This window comes from Cebus imitator, unplaced genomic scaffold (genome assembly GCF_001604975.1).
Source record: "Cebus imitator isolate Cc_AM_T3 unplaced genomic scaffold, Cebus_imitator-1.0 Scaffold307, whole genome shotgun sequence".
In the NCBI taxonomy this organism is placed as follows: domain Eukaryota; kingdom Metazoa; phylum Chordata; class Mammalia; order Primates; family Cebidae; genus Cebus; species Cebus imitator.
In genome coordinates, this window is record NW_016107622.1 from 62063 (window position 1) to 74878 (window position 12816).

Consider the following 12816-nt stretch of genomic DNA (forward strand, 5'->3'; position numbering starts at 1 on the left):
TTTTTTTCTTTTTTGAGATGGAGTCTCCCTCTGTCATCCAAGCTGGAATGCAGTGGTATGATTTCGGCTCACTGCAACCTCCACCTCCTGGGTTCAGGTGATTTTCCTGCCTCAGCATCCTGAGTAGCTGGGATTACAAGTGCCTGCCACCATGCCCAGCTAATTTTTAAATTTTTAGTAGAGATGGGGTTTCATCATGTTGGCCAGGTTGGTCTCAAACTCCTGACCTCAGGTGATCCACCCGCCTCGGCCTCCCAAAATGCTGGGATTACAGACGTGAGCCACTGCACCCAGCCCCATTTACCTTTTATTCTCCATCCTTTTCTCAGCTGTTATTGCTGGTGCCAATATCCATATTCATAACTTTTTATATTTTGGTTTCCAGCTTTCTTTTTACTTTACCTGTAAATGCATTTAACCCCGTTCTAAGTCCCATAGACCTGGTCACACTGGGAGTCAGTTAACGTTTCCTGTCATCTTGGCATCCCTGCAATAATATCTAGGAGATCAAGGGCAGACTGTTATCCGGAGTACACATTTTATTTTATTACATTCAACCTGGCCATGTGCATCCGAATGCAATTGGTTTTGCCCTATTAGTTAGTGAAGAGCCCTCTGTTGTATCAAATCAAATCAGAATTGTTTACAACCTCATCAGTCGAACAGCTCTCCTTCACATTACTGTTATGAGTCCTATCGGGGGGGGGAGGTGCCTTCCTTTATTAGCTTATTATATTCTGGACCTATCTATCTACTATTATCTAACTTTATAGTTTTATCCAGTTCATTTTTATTTTTTACTTATTTATCTTTTAAAAGTTTTACAATTTCATTAGCTTTAAGGGTACAAGTGGTTTTAGTTACCATTTCATCCAGTTACCAGTTCATCCAGTTATGGATGAATTATACAGTGGTGAAGTCTGAGATTTTAGTGCACCATGACTCGAGTAGTGTACATTGTGCCCATTTTGTAGTTTTTTATCTCTCACCCCCTAATAACCTCCCCCACCTCTGAGTCTCATATGTCCATTATATCACTCCACATGCCTTTGGATACCCATAGTTTGTCTCCCGCTTATAAGTGAGAGCATATGGTGTTTGGTTTTCCATTCCTGAGTTACTTTACTTACAATAATGGTTTCCAGCTCCATTCAAGTTGCTGCAAAAGACATTATTTTATTCCTTTCTTTGGCTGAGGCTTCCTTCCTGCTTGCCTGCCTGCCTGCCTGCCTTCCTTCCTTCCTTCCTTCCTTCCTTCCTTCCTTCTTTCCTTCCTTCCTTCTTTCCTTATTCTGTTAGATAACCCAGAAGACATTCTTGTTTGGGCTATTTTCTTTTTTTTTCTTCTTCTTCTTTTTTATTATACTTTAAGTTCTGGAGAACATGCAGGTTTATTACATAGGTATACATGTGCCATGGTGTTTTGCTGCATTCATCACCTGCCATCTACATTAGATATGTCTCCTAATGGTTTGCTAGTATTTTGTTGAAGAGTTTTGATCTAGGTTTACCAGGGATATTGGTCTGTACTTTTTTTGTTATGTTATTTCCTCGTGTTGGTATCAGGGTGATAGTGGCTTCATAGAATGAGTTAGGGAAGATTCTCTTTCTCACCTAATACATAAGGATTCTTATAGAGTCAAGGTAAAGAGGTGGAAAAATATATTCTATGCAATTGAAAACCAAAAGTGAGGGGAGGAGTAGCTATTCTTAGATAAAACAGACTTTAAAGCAAAAATAATAAAAAAGACAAACAAGGTCATTCTATAATAAGGAAAGAATCAAACAAGAATAAATTATAATCCTAAATATATAGGCATGTGACAAATTCCTTTGGCATTTGCTTGTCTGAAAAATACTTCATTTCTCCTTCATTTATGAAACTTAGTTTTGCTAAATACAAAATTCTTGACTGATGGTTTTTTTATGTTTAAGGAGGCCACAGGTAGGATCTCAATTCCTGTTGCCTTGCAAGGTTTCTACTGAGTCTGACTTAGCATTCTGCTAAGTCTGCTGTTAGTTCAATAAGTTTTTCTTTATAGATTACTTGATGCTTTTGTCTCAGTGCTCCCAGAACTGTTTCCTGCACATTGACTTTAGGTAGCCTGATGGCTAGATGCTTTGGTGATGTCCTTTTTGTAGTGAATCTCCCAGGACTTCTTTGTGCTTCTTGTATTTAAATGGCTAAATCTCTAGCAAGGCTAGGGAAGGTTTCCTCAGTTATTTCCTCAAATAAGTTTTCTAAACTGTTGGTTGTATCTTCTTCCTCAGGAACACCAGTGATTCTTACATATGGCCCTTTAACATAATCCAATATTTCTTGAAAACTTTGTTCATTTCTTTTCATTATTTTTTCTTTAATTTTGTTTGGGTTAATTTGAAAGCCTTGTCTTTCGACAGACCTTTGACAAAGCTCTGAAATTCTTTCTTCTACTCAGTCTATTCTTTTGTTAAAAATTTCCACTGCATTTTGCAATTCCTTAAATATGTATTCAATTTCCAGAAGTTCTGATTTTTTAAGCTATCTCGTTAAAAAAATTTTCATTCATATCCTGAATTGTTTTTTAAAATTTATTTATGGTATTATTCACCTTTCTCTTGTATCTCCTTCAGTAACTTAATAGTCATCCTTTTGTATTCTTTATCTGGTACTTCCAAAGATTTCAAATTGGTTTGGATTTATTGCTGGAGAGCTAGCGTGATCATTCGGTGTACTATAGAAACCTGTTTTGTCATATTGCCAGAATTATTTTTCTGGCTTCTTCTCGTTGCAGAAGACTATTTGTTCTAATTATTTTTGAATTTATTTTTGATTCAACTATATGTTTTTTTAAATTTCTTTTTCTTCCCTTGAGGGTGTGACTTTCATGACGATAGTTTTATTGTAACCTAATTCAGCTCTGCATGCTTTCAGGGGTGAAGACTATATAGAGAGTCTTTGTATGATGGCTTTCTCAGACACTCGTTATAGTAGTAATGTGCTTGTTGTGTGCGCAGGCTCACTGCCTCCTGTGGCATTGGAATGGCAGTGGTCTCTGGAAGGTTATCTGCTTCCCCAGTGGTGCGCACTTATTTATTTTACCCAGTATTTTGTTTACTAAGTTGAACAGTTCAGGCTTCAGGCAAGTAGTGGGTGAATCCATGAGTTAAAAACCAGCTGTCTAAAGTAGGTAGGTAATGTAATACCCACGGATGCACAGAGGTCCCAGCCTTGACAGAGGCAGCTGGGGGATCTCTCAGGGGTCTTTTCAGGGGAATCTGAAGGTCTCACTGAGGTCTTTTCAGGGGAAAGGGAGGAAGCTACCTCAGCCCTTCTGTCAGGCCAGCAGGAAAGCCCCACCACCCAGTCACTCTCCTGACCCAGTTTCTTGGCTATTCAGATTACACAGGTGCCTCTTTTCATCTGTTGGAATGCCGATGTTCCATATAGAGAGGGACAGTGACTCAACCCCTCATGTAAGCCCGAACCTGGAGAGCACCCCTCTTGTGGGGATGCAGTCACCCTGAACTGTTCTAGAAAGGCTGTCTATGGGTGTACCCCTGCCAAGTTCCTGTGGCAGATGCCCCAGGAGTGTTTGCAATGGTGCATGAAGGGAAGAAGTCCCCTTCTCCAAGACCCTTCATGAGCACCACAGCTGCCTGACAGCTGAGGCAGAGCTGCAGACTTTCTCCACTGAGCCCACCATTACACCCATGCCTCTGCTGAAAGAAACTTCCCCCAGGTGGAAATGCCTGGAACTCAAGGCCGGCCATCTTCACTATTTTATTTATTTATTTTGAGATGGAGTTTTGCTCTTGTTGCCCAGGCTGCAGTGCAGTGTCTCCATCCCGTCTCACTGCAACCTCTGCCTCCCCGGTTCAATCAATTCTCCTACCTCAGCCTCCCGAGTAGCTGGGATCACACGCACCTGCCACCATGCCCAGCGAATTTTCTGTTTTTTCAGTAGAGGCCATGGGGTTTCACTATGTTGGTCAGGCTGGTCTCAAACTCCTGATCTCAGGCGATCCACCAGCCTCAGCCTCCCAAAGTGCCGAGATTGCAGGCGCCCACCACCACATCCAGCGAATTTTTTGTATTTTTAGTAGAGATGGGGTTTCACTGTGTTGGTCAGGCTGGTCTCAAACTCCTGACCTCAGGCAATCCACCCACCTCAACCTCCCAAAGTGCCAGGATTACAGGTGTAAGCCACTACACCCAGCCCTTCATTCTTTTGTCAGTCTTTTGTCCCACAGGCTGCTCCCTTAATGTGGAACACTCCCTCTTTCCCCTAGGAGTAGGAATCCCTGAGGGCCAGACTACTGTGAATGCTGCTGCTTCTCTGGGTCTGGTCACCCATGTGGACTGCCACAGTCCAGGCTGATGCGGGGGAATGTCCACAGGGGATCCAGTGATGTGACCTGTCCTGAAGTCTCAAAGCAGTGGGTGCCAGCACCAGCTTTGATGGAGGTTGCAGAGGAGTGATGTAGACTGCGATACTCCTTGGTTATAAATAGCCTTAGTGTATTGGCTTTCTCACATGCCGTGTGTAATAGTAATGAACAGATCACATGAGCACACTCAGGGCCTCTTGGTTAGCCAGGGTGATGCAGGTAATGGTAACAGCTGAGGTCACACAAGTTTTGCCTTCCTGGTGCAATGTTATTTGGCTTGCAGATGCTATCATGGACTGCGTCAGTTGGCCTCCAGCTAGGAGGCGGCACTTGGATAAGAGCTGTGGTGGTAGCGGTGGGATTTATGCTTGCTTATATTACCCAGGGGAGGTACGCTGGTATCCTAGGCAATGGGAGAGGCCGTAGTAGAGCTCCCAAAAGTTTCTGGTTTTTTGTGTGTTAAGCTACCAAGAGGAGTGAAGGAGCAAAGCCAGGAGGGAAGTGGGTCAGGTAAGTCCATGCTCGGGCTCTCCATGGGTGGATGCAAGCAGCAGCCCTAGTGGGGATTGGAGGGCGGTTCGCTGGCTGCTGGGATTGGAGGACACTTCGTACAGCTGCCTCTGCTTCAGAGAAGAATGCAAATGAGGGGTGGGGAGCACCCAGCTACCCTGCACTTGCCAAGGCAGGTCCCACATCTGCAGCATTCCACTAGGAGCAATAGCTAGCTAAGTTCCAGACAGTCTGCTCAAACTCAAAATTGCCAGACCATAAGCCTTCCCAGTGGAGATGGAAACTGTGGGGCTTTCAGGCCATGCCCCTCCTTGTCTGCCCATGAAGCAGGGGCACTCAGCTCCTGTGCCTGTGGCTACAGCTCACTTCCCAGGTGCCCCTTGGTTCTGGCCAACGGGGTTCATCCCCACTTAAGTTTACGTCATGAATCCAGTTGGGAACTTCTCTCAACCTGCAACCCCTGCCTGAGTGAGTTGGCTGACCTCCACGAGGTCTCCTGTGAGATAGGATGGGAATGGCTTCTCTCTATCCCTCTGGAGAATGGGAGTGCACGCACACAGCACATCCCAGTATGGTTCCTTCTCATCTACTTCCCATTGCTCACTACATCTGCTCCAGAACTGGGTAGGGTTAAGGCCTTTCTCCCGGCCTGGATTGCCAGGTTCCCCAGTGTATATCCCGTAAGCAGTTTCTCCCCTTCTCACACTCTGGGGACTTACAATTTTTGGCCTGGCTCATGATATGCATTGCATCCTGCTCCTTCTTTCAAAGGGTGTGGTGTCTGTCAGTTTTCCTGTTAAGTTCCTGGGTTGCTTCTTGGAAATAAGTTCACAGTATGAATCTCTAGATATTATTTTGTCTTTCCAAGTGGAAGAGGCATGCTAACAATGCTTCCAATCCACCATCTAGAGAAAAAAAGTTTATTCAGTTTATATACTTGATCTACAATATTTCAACTTGATTATTTATTTATTTATTTTTGAGACAGAGTCTTGTTCTGTTGCCCAGACTGGAGTGCAATGGCGCCATCTTGGCTCACTGCAACCTCCACCTCCTAGGTTCAAGTGATGCTTATGCCTCAGCCTCCCACGTTGCTGGGAATACAGGCACGTGCCACTATGCCCAGCTAATTTTTGTATTTTTAGTAGAGATGGGGTTTCACCATGTTGGATGGGCTGGTCTTGAACCCGTAGCCTCAAGTGATCTACCCACCTCAGTCTCCTAAAGTGCTAGAATTACAGGTGTGAGCCACAGTGCTGGACCCCAATGTGATTATTTTAAAATTCACATCCTCCAGTATTTTCAACTGTCGAGTTCTCCAGCTTTTAAACATTTATCTTTTTTTTTCCCCTGAATTTTCACATCTTGCTTCTAATCTTCAGTTGTTTAAACCCTTCCTCTTTCCAGACTCCATTAACCCCTTCTCCCTAGTTTGGAGCCCATCATAAGATACTTCAGCAGTGTCAGGACCTTGAATTTCCTTTCTCATTTTAATTTCCTCTATTTTCTGGTCTCTGACATTCCTGGATCCACACCCTCTGTATTCCTTGCCTTTAATCTTGGACTCTGCCTCATGTTGCACTAGAAAGTGAAAAATCATAACATTGATTCTTTCTACTTACAATTGATATTGTGATTTTCAATGATTTCACCACCTTGCCTGTTTTATCTTTTAATTATTTATTTTTTAGATTTTATGTTTATTTTATTTAGCTTTTATTTTCAGTTCAGGGGTACATGTACAGGTTTGTTATATACGTAAACTGATGTCATGGGGGTTTGCCGCACAGGTTATTTCATCATCCAGGCATTGAATAACCAAACACTTATTTTTCCTGATCCTCTCCTTCCTCCCGCCTTCTACCCTCTGTTAGGATCCCAGTGTGTGGGTCTCCTGTATGTATCCATGTGTTCTCATCATTTAACTCCCACTTATAAGTGAAGACATGGTATTTGATTTTCTGTTTCTGCATTAGTTTGCTCAGGATAATGGCCTCTAGTTCCATCCTTGTTCCTGCAAAGAACATGCTCTCATTCTTTTTTCTGGCTGCATAGTATTCCATGGTGTATATGTACCACATTTTTTCAATCCAGTCTATCATTGATGGGCATTTAGGTTGATTCCGTGTCTTTGCTATTGTGAATAGTGCTACAATGAACATACTTGTGCATGTGCCTTTATAATAGAATTATTTATATTCCTTTGTGTATATACTCAGTAATGGGATTGCTAGGTCAAATGGTATTTCTGTTTTTAGGTCTTTGAGGAATCGCCACACTGTCTTCCTCAATAGATGAACTAATTTGCACTCCAACCAGCAGTGTAAAGTGTTCCTTTTGCTCCTCAATTTCATCAGCATCTGTTATATTTTGACCTTTTACGAATAGTCATTCTGACTGGTGTGAGATAGTATCTCGTGGTTTTAATTTTATTTCTCTAATGATCAGTGATATGGAGCCTTTTTTTTTTTTAATATGCTTGTTGGCTGCATATATGTCTTCTTTTGAAAAGTTTCTGATCATGTTCTTTGCCCACTTTTTATGGTGTAGTTTATTTTGTCCTTGTAAATTTGTTTAAGTTTCTTATAGATGCTGGATATTAGACCATTGTCGGATACATAGTTTGTAACAATTTTCTCCCATTCTATATGTTCACCCTGTTGATAGATTCTTTTGCTGTGCAGAAGCTCTTTAATTAGATCACATTTGTCAATTTTTGCCTTTGTTGCAGTTGCTTTTTGTGTCTTCATCATGAAACTTTTGCCGATTCCTATGTGTAGAATGATACTGCCTCAGTTGTCTTTTGGGGATTTTTATAGTTTTGGGTTTTACATTTAAGTGTTGAATTCATTTTGAGTTTATTTTTGTATATGGTGTAAGGAAGAGATCCAGTTTCAATCTTCTGCATATGGCTAGCCAGTTATCCAGCACTGTTTATTGAATAGGGAATCATTTCCTCATTGCTTTTTTTTGTCAACTTTGTCAAAGATCAGATAGTTGTAGGTGTACAGCCTTATTTCTGAGTTCTCTAATCTGTTCCATTGGTCTGTGTGTCTATTTTTGTACCAGTACCATGCTGTTTTGGTTACTATAACCCTGTAGTATAGTTTGAAGTCAGGTATCATAATACTTCCAGCTTTGTTCTTTGTGTTTATGATTGCCTTGGCTATTGTGCTCTTTTTTTCGTTCCACATTTTAAAATTCATAACATTCCATATGAATTTTAAAATAGTTTTTTCTAGTTCTGTGAAGAACATTATTGGCAGTTTTATAAGAATAGCATTGAATCTATAAGTTGCTTTGGGCAGAATGGTCATTTTAGTGGTATGATTCTTCTTATCCATGAGCATGGAATGTTTTTCTGTTGGATTGTATTGTCTCTGATTTCTTTGAGCAGTGTTTTGTAGTTTTCCTTGTAGAGATCTTTCCCTTCCCTGATTAGCTATATTCCTAAGTATGTTATTTTTTTGTGTGTAGCAGTCGTGAACAGAATTGTGTTCCTGATTTGGCTCTTGGCTTGACTATTGTTGGTGTGCAGAAATGCTAGTGATTTTTGCACATTGATTTTGTATCCTAAGACTTTGCTGAAGTTGTTTATCAGCTTAAGGAGCTTTTGGGTTAAGACTGTGAAGTTTTCTGGTTATAGAATCATGTCGTCTGCAAACAGATATAGTTTGACTTCGCCTCTTTCTATTTGGTAGCACTTTATTTCTTTCAGTTGCTTGATTGCCCTGGCCTGGACTTCCAATATCATGTTGAATAGAAGTGGTGAGAGAGAGCGTCCTTGTCTTGTGTCAATTTTTAAGGGAAATGCTTCCAGCTTTTGCCCATTCAGTATGACATTGGCTGTGGGTTTGTTGTAGATGGCTCTTAGTATTTAGTGGTATGTTCCTTCAATATCTACTTTGTTGAGAATTTTTAACCTAAGCGGTATTGAATTTTGTTGAAAGCCTTTTCTGCATGTATTAAGATAATCAGGTAGTTTTTGTCTTGTTCTGTTTATGTTATGAATCACATTTATTGATTTGTGTATGTTGAACCAACCTTGCATCCTAGGGATAAAGCCTATTGATCATGGTAAAATGGCTTTTTCATGTGCTGCTGGATTCGGTTTGCCAGTGTTTTGTTGAGAATTTTTGCATCAATGTTCATCAAAAATATTGACCTGCAGCTTTTTTGGTTGTTGTATTTCTGGAAGGCTTTGGTATCAGCATGATGCTGGCCTCATGTGATTTAGGGAGGAGTTCCTCCTACTCAAATTTGTGGAACAGGTTCATCAGGAATGGTACCAACTCTTCTTTTTACATCTAGTAGAATTAAGCTGTGAATACATCTGATCCTGGGCTTTTTTTTGTTTGATAAGCTATTTATTACTGACTCAATTTCAGAGCTCATTATTGGGCTGTTCAGGGATTCAGTTTTTTTCCTGGTTCAGTCCTGGGAGAATGTATCTGTCCAGGAATTTATCCATTTCTTCTATATTTTCTAGTTTATGTGCATAGAGGCGTTCATAATATTCTCCATTGATTGTATTTCTGTGAGGTCAGTGGTGATATCCCCCTTGTCATTTCTGATTGTGTTTATTTGAATCTTCTCTCTTTTCTTCTTTATTAGTCTAGCTAGCAATCTATCTATTTTATTAACTTTTTCAAAAAACCAGCTCCTGGGTTAGTTGATGTTTCAAATGGTTTTTTGTGTCTCGGTCTCCTACAGTTCCGCTCTGATCTCATGCCTATTTTAAAAGATTTTGATCTTTTTCAGTCCCCAGATTCTCTCTCTGCAGGTGACCTTCTTCTTCTTCTTCTTTTTTTTTTCTTTGAGAATGAGGCCATCTGATTGATAATCTTTATGCTACTTGGAGTATTTAATATGCATTGGCTCTATATTTCACGTTATGCTTTTATTGTGCTAAAGTTGATATAGTATTAACGTTTTAGCATAAAATGTTATGGCAGGGAACATTTGCTCAAATTTATCATATTTTTTAAAAAAGAAAATGTCTGCCAAGATCATAATAACAGCTAATATTTATTGAATATTTATATGCTAGATCTACCCTAAGTATTTTACAGATATTGTCTTCTTTGACCATGCTGTGGCCATTGGAACAATGTAGTAATATGTGGCTCAATACCATAGGTTAATATCCTAAATGTTATTTTTTAGTCCTTTTGGATAACCATGATTAAACTTTTTAAATACAAAAATCCACCATGCTACATCTTCTTTAGCATCTAAAACAATACATACCATGATAAATTTCACTTCAATCTGTATAAGAGAAAAATGCTAATGATTTGAAACGTCAGCTAGAAGACAGGGTGTCAGGAACTCTGATTATGTTTTTTACTCACTGGAAAAATGTAAATTGGGAATACACTAATAATTTCTGTGCTGTGGATGACACAGTTTAAATTTTCATGCTAAACTTATTTAATTTGAGATTGTGTTAATTAAATATCCATTTATCAGTATAATGATGTTTAATATAGATCTTTATTAACATATGGTTTCAAAGACCAGTAAAATTGTCAAATCTAATGAAAACAGAGTTCAAAGATAAAATTCTATCTTCCCTTTCTTTTACAAGTCTCTTAAAAATTCAGGGCACCTTTTTAAAAGCCATTAGAGAAGATTAACTGTTAACATCATGATTTAAATCTAATGTTATCACATTTTACAATGTCATTGACACCACGTTTAGCCTTAGATAGTTGAGTTTCCTAACCATATTATAAAACTACTAAATGTATTTTTCTAAATCTAATAGAGGAAGATTCAACTGTCTGTTCTTTTTCTGTATTCTCTAGTGCAACACATTCCAAGAGAACTTTCTCCACTGATACAAATGATCTATATCTACACTGGTTGATATAATAGCTGCAGCCATATGTGGCCTATTGAGCACTTGAAATGTGACAATGCTACTGATAATCTGAATTTCAAAATTTACTCATTTTATTTATCCTAAATTTAAATTTAAATAGCCATGTGCTGCTGGTGTCTACCATATTGGAATTACAGCTTTGAAGTTCTTTTCAGCATAGTCAGGCTGAATTCTGAAGACTTTACTCTTTTCTCCTAATGCCGTAATACCTGTCCTGGGGGCAGGAATAATCTTTTAAAGTCTGTTATTCTTGTACTAATTAAGGCATTTTCTTTTATTACAACCCAATTTATAATTTGGGGTTTTACCATAAACCAATATATATATATATATATATATATATATATATATATATATATATACTTTTGTAGTAAGAATACCCAATTGGATATTTGATTCTGGGTGATCATGACACAACAGAGGATGGGATATCTCTGCCAGGGTGGGTGCTCCCTAAATGTTTGCTAGTACTGAGTAAATGAAAAACTGAATTTTATTTTAACCAGTGCTCCTCCACAAACTCACTCACACTATCTCCTTTCATATCTGTATACTGGGAGAAGGAATAATAACTTACTTGAAAGTATAATTTCTTTGAAAGGTAGAGGCTTTTGCTGATTTAAAACAGATATTGGTTTGTACTTACCTCCGTAATTCCTTTCTACTATGCTTAAATGATGAAGTACCATTTTTATGGGTCTTTACCTTCTAACACATTTTGCGTTACATTTTTTTAAGAATAACTGGTCACTTAAAAACATTTATATAATTGATATCCAAGATGGTCGAATAGGAACAGCTCTGGATTGCAGTTCCCAGCAAAAATGCAGAGGGTGAGTAATCACCACATTTCCAAACAAATTTTTGCTGTGCACAGACCAGGAAATTCCCAGGCGGAGAAGCGCCACGAGTTGCCAGCGAGGCTGTTTCAGTTGGCGCAGCTGGTCTCCCCACAAAAACTCATACGAATCCAGGCACTGTTTCAACTGGCGACTGGAATGCCTGGGAGACAGAGTCGCCCATTCAACTGAAAATAAGGGGACTGAAACAGGGAGCCAGGTGATCTGGCTTGGCCAGTCCCACCCTCACAAAGACCAGCAATCTGAAACGCTCTGGATTCAGAGTTTCACAGCAAGCACAGCTGGACCCTGGACAGTCCAGCTCTGTGGAGGGACAGGCATCCACCATTGCCAAGGCAGTCCACCATAACTGAGGCAGTCCATCATTACTGAGGCAGACTGCCATTATCAAGGCAGTTCTAACTATACCCCTATAAACACAACTGCAAGGAAGTCCACACAGCAGTTGGGCAGAGCCCACGGCAGCTCAGCAGTGCCTCTGCTGGCAGACTGTGATTAGGCCACCTCCTCACTGGGCAGGGCATCTCTGAGAAAAGGCAGCAGCATGACAGAACTTATAAATAAAACCCCATCTTCTCAGGACAGAGCACCTGGGGAAAAAAAAAAGGCAGTTATGAGTTCTGCTGCAGCAGACTTAAACGTACCTGCCCAGCATCTCTGAAAGGAACAACAGAACTCACAACTCAGCACTTGAGCTCCTATAAGGGACAGACTGTCTCCTCAAGCAGCTCCCCAACCCTCACATATCCAAAGAGACACCTCATAAAGGAGAGCTCAGGCTGACATCTGGCAGGTATCCTTCTGGGATAAAGATAGCAGAAGAAGAAGCTGGCAGCAACTCTTACTATTCTGCAGCCACTGCAGGTGATCCCCAGGCAAGCAGGATCTGGAGTGGACCTCCAGCAGACCTAGAGCAGAAGGACCTGACTGTTAGAAGGAAAACTAAGAAACAGAAAGAAATAACTTCATCATCAACAAACAGGACATTCACTCAGAGAAACTATCTGAAAGTCACCAACTACAAAGACGATAGGTAGATAAATCCACAAAGATGAGAAGAAACCAGTGCAAAAAGGATGAAAACACCCGAAACCAGAACACCTCTCCTCCTAAAAGGGATCACAACTCCTCACCAGCAAGGGAACAAGGTTGGATGGAGAACGAGTGTGATGAAATGACAGAATCAGA

The 12816-nt window shown here is 40.3% G+C and overlaps 1 protein-coding gene across 3 annotated transcripts in view; it reads left to right on the forward strand.

Moving 5' to 3' along the window:
- The window catches only part of LOC108285795 (utrophin-like), a 199427-nt gene that overhangs the window by 21480 nt on the left and 165131 nt on the right, over positions 1-12816 (forward strand). The gene's annotated exons all lie outside the window — the stretch shown is intronic.